Raw genomic sequence first — 6,904 nt, 5'->3', positions numbered from 1 at the left:
AGGCGCGCTTTCCCCACGGCGGGTTTTCAGGAAATAAATGGGGAAATCCCTTCTCCTCCCCCAAGCTCTGTGGTGCCAGCCGGGACCTTCCCCCGCCAGCGTTTTGTTTCTTGGGCTAAAAATAGGAACGGCTTACTCCATTCATCCAGTGAACTTCAGCCTTTCTTCCCAGATGCCGTTACAATACCATCATTATCTCCGGTTTACAGATCGCAAATCATAAACGCAGCGACTCTTAGAGCTGGTATGTGGGAAAGCAGGATTCGAACCTAGACACGGACTTGGAAGCCCACCCTTCGTCACCAAGTTAGCGGGGATGGAGGGGCAGGGCACGTTGGCACCGAGAATCATCGCGGATATCTCTAAGCGAAGTGGTCCTCCCCACCCCCCCACACCCCCTCCACAAAGAAAAAGAACAGGACGGTGGGTGGAGGGAAGAGGGGAACGTGGACCACTGGCCTTGCTCGACTCACAGCTCACGAACGTCACCAGCTGTCGAACACCTGCTCCTCCCTTTTTCCTGTGACACACAGGAACCCTAAGACCGCCAGCGCCCCCAGTTACTGGAGAAAAAATAATGGGCGGATGTTGGTCACCTCCTTTTAGGCTCTTTGCTTCACAACAGGTCTGGCCAGCGACTTGTTTCTGCCTGATGCTGGCAGCGGCTTGTAGCGAATGAAAGGCAGATTCCTGTGGGAGCAGCGGCTGTTGGGGTGAAGGCTTCGCCTCCATCCATCCACCTGCTGCGGAGAGGTGAGGGACGAGGTGAGGGACTCCTGAGATGCCGAGCACTCCAGTGGGCGGGTCTCTGACCCCGGAATCAAGGAAGGAAAGCTGCATGGAGAACTGTCACCCGAGTTGAGCCTTGAAGATTTATATATCTTATTGTCCCCCTCCTTTATTTATTTATTTTATTTATTTTGGAGAGGTTTTTGCTATAGGGCCGTGCGCTCGCCAGACAGAGAGAGACAGACAGAAAGTGAGAAATCCCCCCCCCCGGGGGGGGATGGCCACGCAGCAATCCCTTCTCCTCCATTCTCCTCTTGGGATCTTGGGCACGCACGCCAGGCCTGAGATGTGAACTGCGGTCGACTACATGGGAGTCCAGCGACATAGCCATTACGCTAACTGCTTGTCCCCTCCTCCTTTATTTGAAAAAAAAAAAACAACATGATCATTAGAGAAAACCTAGAAAAGAGAGAGAAGTCGAAAGCACAAAATGAAATCATCTCAGTCCCTCTACCTAGAGGCACTTAAAAAATTATTTAATTTCATTTATCACCATTAATTATTTTTTAATTTGGTAAAGGGAACGTGCACTCACCAGAGAAAGACAGAGAGAGAGGAAGTGAGAAAGTAACTGCCAGGTCTGGGATTTGAACCATGGTTGGCCATGTGGGAGTCCAGTGCCTTAGCCACCACACCACCTGCTGGTCCCAACTTAACTATTTTTTCTTTTTCTTTCAGACCAGCAGTTGGCGTAATGGCTATGTTGCTTCTTTCTTTCTTTCTTTCTTTCTTTCTTTCTTTCTTTCTTTCTTTCTTTCTTTCTTCTTTCTTTCTTTCTTTCTCTCTTTCTTTCCTTTTTTTTTAGAGATTTTTGCTATAGGGTGTGTAAGCTTGCAAAAAGACAGACAGAAAGCGAGAAATCATCCCCCAGTGGGCCACACCTCAATCCCTTCTACTCCCAGGATTTTGGACATGCACACACATGCACCCAGCGTGAGTTTTAAGCCACCAGGTCCAGGACTTGAACCATGGTCGACTATGTGGGAGTCCAGTGACATAACCATTACACCATCTGCTGGTCCCTTATTATTATTATTATTTTGGTTTATGCTATAGGATGTGTACACTTGCTGAAGAGACAGAGAGAGAGAGTGAAAGCAAGAAATCACTTTCCGTTCCCCCCCTTCCCCCAGGGGAATGGTCACATCACAATTCCTCCTTCTCCATTCTCCTCTCAGGATTTTGAGCACTCACACCCCCACCCCCAGCTGGTTGCCCATGTAGGAGTCCAGCAATGTAACCATTAGGCCATCTTCTGGTCCTTTTTCATGATTTTTTAAACAAAAATGAAAACATAGAGTATTATGTGTTCACTACTCTACAATTGCATTCTTAATCACATTACAAAGCATTCTAAACGTTACAGATGAAACCGGAAGCCTTCCTAGATTTCCCACTCCTGTTTCCATTGTATTTTGGAACTTTTTTCACACATTGTAACTGGTTTTATTTCATCTAACAATACCTTTTGAAAGCGTTTTCATATCATTACACAGTCATCGTTGTCTTCTTTTTATTTAGATTTTTTGTTATGAAGCGCATGCACTCACCAGAAAGAGAGGCAGCGAGAGATGGAAAGGGAGAAGTCACCGCTAAGGGGAAATGGCCATGCTGGCTCTTCTCTGTTCTCTCAGGATCTGGGGCATGCACTCACATGCACCTGGTGTGATTTTCAAGCTGCAGAGTCAGCAATGTGGAATCTAGCGTCTTAACCACCATGCCACCTGCTGGCCCACGTAGTTTTGTTTTTGATGACTCACCAGTATCACTGTACCACCGTTTAACTAATCTCACTTTTTAAAAAATATTAATTTTATCTATCATTTTTATTTCTAATTTGACCAAAGAGACAAAAGGGGAAAGTGAGAAAGCAAGCCACCAGGTCCAGGACTCAAACCTCAGTTGGCCATGTGGGAGTCCACTGCCTTAACCCCCACCCACGCCACCGGCTGGCCCCCCCATCTCACTTTTTTTGCTATTATAAACAATAGTGCACTGAACACCTTATGGCTAAATTTTTGCATATATCAACCATTATTCCTTAAGGATACATTCTGACAAGTAGAGTTGTAGAATCGATTTTGAGGCCTCTGTTTGTTTTAACATATTATCAAATTCTACAGGGGTAGGATTTTTATTAAGGGTCAGGGAAAGCATTCCAGGCAGAGAGATTATAAGCAAAGGAAGTGTGAAAGGAAAGTGTAATGCATGCTGACATTCTAGAGCAACAGAATCCCATAGAACTTTCTGCAATGGTGGATGTGTTCTGTATCTGTGATGTCTGGGGTGGCTGCTGAGCTTTTGAAATAAGGTTATTGTGAAGAGCTAAAGTTTTCTTTCTTTCTTTCTTTCTTTTTTTTTTTTTTTTAAGAATTCTTATATTTAGCTTTCTTTCTTCTTTCTTTCTTTTTCTTTCTCTTTTAATTTGACCAGAGAGGGACAGGGGGAGAGAGAGAGAGAAAGTAAGAAAGCAAGCTGCCAGGTCTGGGACTCAAACTGCGGTTGGCCATGTAGGAGTCTAGCTCCCTTAACCACCACACCACTTGCTAACCCAAATTTTATTTCATTTTAGCTAATTTAAACTTAAATAGCCACATGCAGCTAGTGGTTACCATATTGGAATAGCTCAGCTCTAGAAAAAAAAAAAAATATTTTTTTTTTGGAGAGGTTTTTGCTATAGGGCGCATGTGCTTTGCCAGAAAGACAGAGAAACAGAGAAACAGAAAGTGAGAAATCACCCCCAGGGGGATGGCCACGCCACAATCCCTTCTCTTACATTTTCCTCTCAGGATCTTGGGCACGCACGCACACGCGCCCAGTGTGAGTTTTAAGCACCGGGTCCAGGACACGAACTGAGGTCACTTACATGGGAGTCCAGCGACATAGCCATTACGCTAAGTGCTGGTTCCCTTTAAGTTTATTTTTTTCCATGAGCAAGAGACACAGAGGGAGAGAGCACTCACACCCCTAACAAGGTCCTACTGCTGTGATCCCCCAGCTTCAGCCATCTCCAGATTACAGACACACACGTACCTGGAGTACTCAGGGAGGTCTCCGGGTATGAACCCAGAGCCTTCCTGTGTGGGTCAGCCTGGAAGAGCATTGTGTTTCACTGCCGTACCACTGCCTGGCCCCTAGAAGGTAAATTCCTTTTCATCAGGCAGTCAGCCCAGCAGCTACTAGCTCCATGTGCCAGAATCCTTCTAGGCTTTGGAAGAACAGCAATGACAACACAAAGTCACTGACCTCGTGGAGCTCAGAAGCAGTGTGGGAAGATGGATAATAAACACAAAAAGACACTTCATACATTTCCTTTTTTTTATTAGAGGTTTTGCCATAGGGCATGTGTGCTCACTGGGGAGAGAGAGAGAGACAGAGACAGAGATAGAGACAGTGAGAAGGGAAGTGAGAAAGCATCCCCTAGGGGGCATGGCCACGTGGCAATCCCTTCTCCATTTTCCTCCCAGGATCTTGGATATGCGGGGTATGCATACTGCGAACCCGGCGTGAGTTTCAAACCACGGGGTCTGGGATTGAACTGCTACTAGTCACGTGGGAATCCAGTGATGTAACTACTATGCCATCTGCTCATGAAATCAGACACTTATGACAAAAAAAGTGGCTCGTGCTGGAAGAAGTGGAAGAAGATGGCGCTTACCAGCTTTTTGCCTGCACGTACTCAGCTCTCTTGGGACCAGCTGGAGGCTGAAGAAAAGGCAAGATCCCAAAGATCACCGCAGACTTCGCTGGTCTCCTCCTGAAGAGAGCGCCCCCTATAGGTACCAGAAAGGCTGGATACCTGGGCTATTAGAGGATTTTGGAGATGGAGGAGCCTTTCCAGAGATCCATGTGGCCCAGTATCTATTGGATATGGGATGAAAGAAAAAAAATGTCGAACGCGCTAGCCATTCAGGTGGATCTTGGAGGAAAAATGTAATATGATGCAATCACTCGACACGGACAGTCAAAAGACGAGGTCATTCATAGCAAATACACTGACCGACCTGGTTCTAAAGAAGGTTATGAATGCAGATGACCCAGACCTGCAAAGATCTGATGAAGCTATTAACGAGAACAGAAAAGACAAGAGTAGCCTCAGAGAAATGTGTATCACAGAAGGTTGCTGCTGCCGTGCCACTCTGAGCAGCTGATAAACTGGCTCCTGCTCCGTACATCCGGTATACACCATCTCAGCAAGGAATGGCTTTCAACTCTGGAGCTGAACAGAGGGTTATTCAAATGGTAGAAATGCAGAAGATCCAATGGAACCACCAAGGTTCAAGATGAATAAGAAAATTCCCTGGGGACCACCTTCTCCTCCCGCAACTGTCATGTATTCTCCCAGCAGAAAGATGACTATAAAGGAACAAGAAGAGTGGAAAATTCTTCCTTGCATTTCAAACTGGAAAAATGCAAAGAGTTATACAATTCCATTAGACAAACATCTAGCTGCTGATGGAAAAGGACTACAGACAGTACCTATAAATGAAAATTTTCCCAAACTGTCCAAAGCCCTCTACATTGATGATTGGAAGGCTCGTGAAGCCACGGAAACGCATGCCCGAGTAGCAAAGAAGATGGCTCAAAAAGAAAAGGAGAAACATGAAGAGAAACTTAGAGAAATGGCCCAAAAAGCCAGAGAGAGGAGAGCTGAAATCAAAAGCCATGTGGAAAAAGAAGATGGGGAGGGATGCGAGAGATGAAATCCACCATGATAGGAATCTTCCCAGAGCAGCTCCTGATACGAGGTCAAAACTGCAGGGAACCAGCAGTTAGCGTAATGGCTATGTCGCTGGACTCCCACGTAGTCGACCACGGTTCGTGTCCCAGACCCGGTGGCTTAAAACTCACGCCGGGCGCGTGTGTGTGCGTGCGTGCCCAAGATCCCGAGAGGAGAATGGAGGAGAAGGGATTGCGGCGTGACCATCCCCCCTGGGGGGTGATTTCTCGCTTTCTGTCTCTCTGTCTCTCTCTGTCTGTCTGGCGAGCGCACGCGCCCTACAGTGAAAATCTCTAAAAAAAAAAAAAACTGCAGAGAAATGAAAATCAAGATATCAGTGAAGGCATTGGTCTTGGTGTGCCCAATCCACGTACTTCCAGTGAAGTTCAATGTGACCAGCGGCTCTTCAACCAGTCCAAGGGTACGGACCGTGGATTTGCAGGTGGAGAAGATGAAATTTACAATGTTTATGATCAAGCCTGAGGAGGTGGTAAAGATATGGCCCAGAGTGTTTATAGGCCCAGTCAAAATCTGGACAAGGACATGTATGGTGATGACCTAGAAGCCAGAATAAAGACCAACAGATTTGTTCCCGACAAGGAGTTTTCTGGTTCAGATCGTAGACAGAGAGGATGAGAGGGACCAGTTCAGTTTGAGGAAGGTCCTCTGGGTTTGGACAAGTTTTTGGAAGAAGCCAAACAACATGGTGGCTCTAAAAGAACTTTAGAGGAAGGAACGTGAGCATGAAGGCAAGAAGAGGAAAAAGGAGTAGCTAACACATCTCTTCACAGGGAATGGGATAGTAGCCCTAATGATGCCAGTCACATGGGGGAGCACTGCAAATGGTCAGGCTCCAAAACAAATCTGGGTGCCCGATCTCTTCACTACTTTTTATTACTGAAGTACAGGACATAGAAAATTCTACTTTGAGGAGCCGGCAGGTGGCGTGGTGGTTAAGGGCACTGAACTCTCACAGGCAGATCACGGTTCGAGCCCGGGACCTGGCAGCTTGCTTTCTCACCTTCCATCTCTCTCTCTCTCTCTTTTTCTCACTCTGTTCCTATCTGGTCAAATTAAAATAAATAAAGTTGAATAAAATAATTCTTTTAAAAAATTCTACTTAAAATATATATATATATTTTTAAAAAGAGCAGGTCGTGTTTGTGCTTCTCTCTCCTTTTGGCACTTACAGGACACACTGCCCTCCCCTCCCCTTGCCCCTCCCCACGAAACCAAGACCATTCCCTTGCTGGTTTGGGGTTAGTATTTCGTGTAAGAGCAACTGCTTATGAATTAAAATTACCCCAACCACGGTAGTAAGTTAATCTTTTTAAAAATTATTTATTTAATTTTATTCATTCATTTATTTTAATTTGACCAGAGAGAGAGAGAGAG

The 6,904-nt window shown here is 45.8% G+C and overlaps 1 pseudogene; it reads left to right on the top strand.

Moving 5' to 3' along the window:
- The first annotated feature begins 4,436 nt into the window (after window positions 1-4,436).
- LOC102502431 (SNW domain-containing protein 1-like) lies at window positions 4,437-6,481 on the top strand (annotated as a pseudogene).
- The last annotated feature ends 423 nt before the right edge of the window (window positions 6,482-6,904 follow it).

This window comes from Tupaia chinensis, unplaced genomic scaffold (genome assembly GCF_000334495.1).
Source record: "Tupaia chinensis unplaced genomic scaffold, TupChi_1.0 Scaffold000542_1, whole genome shotgun sequence".
Lineage (NCBI taxonomy): Eukaryota > Metazoa > Chordata > Mammalia > Scandentia > Tupaiidae > Tupaia > Tupaia belangeri.
The sequence above is the reverse complement of the archived record's forward strand: the minus strand, read 5'-3'. Positions and strand labels throughout refer to the sequence as shown.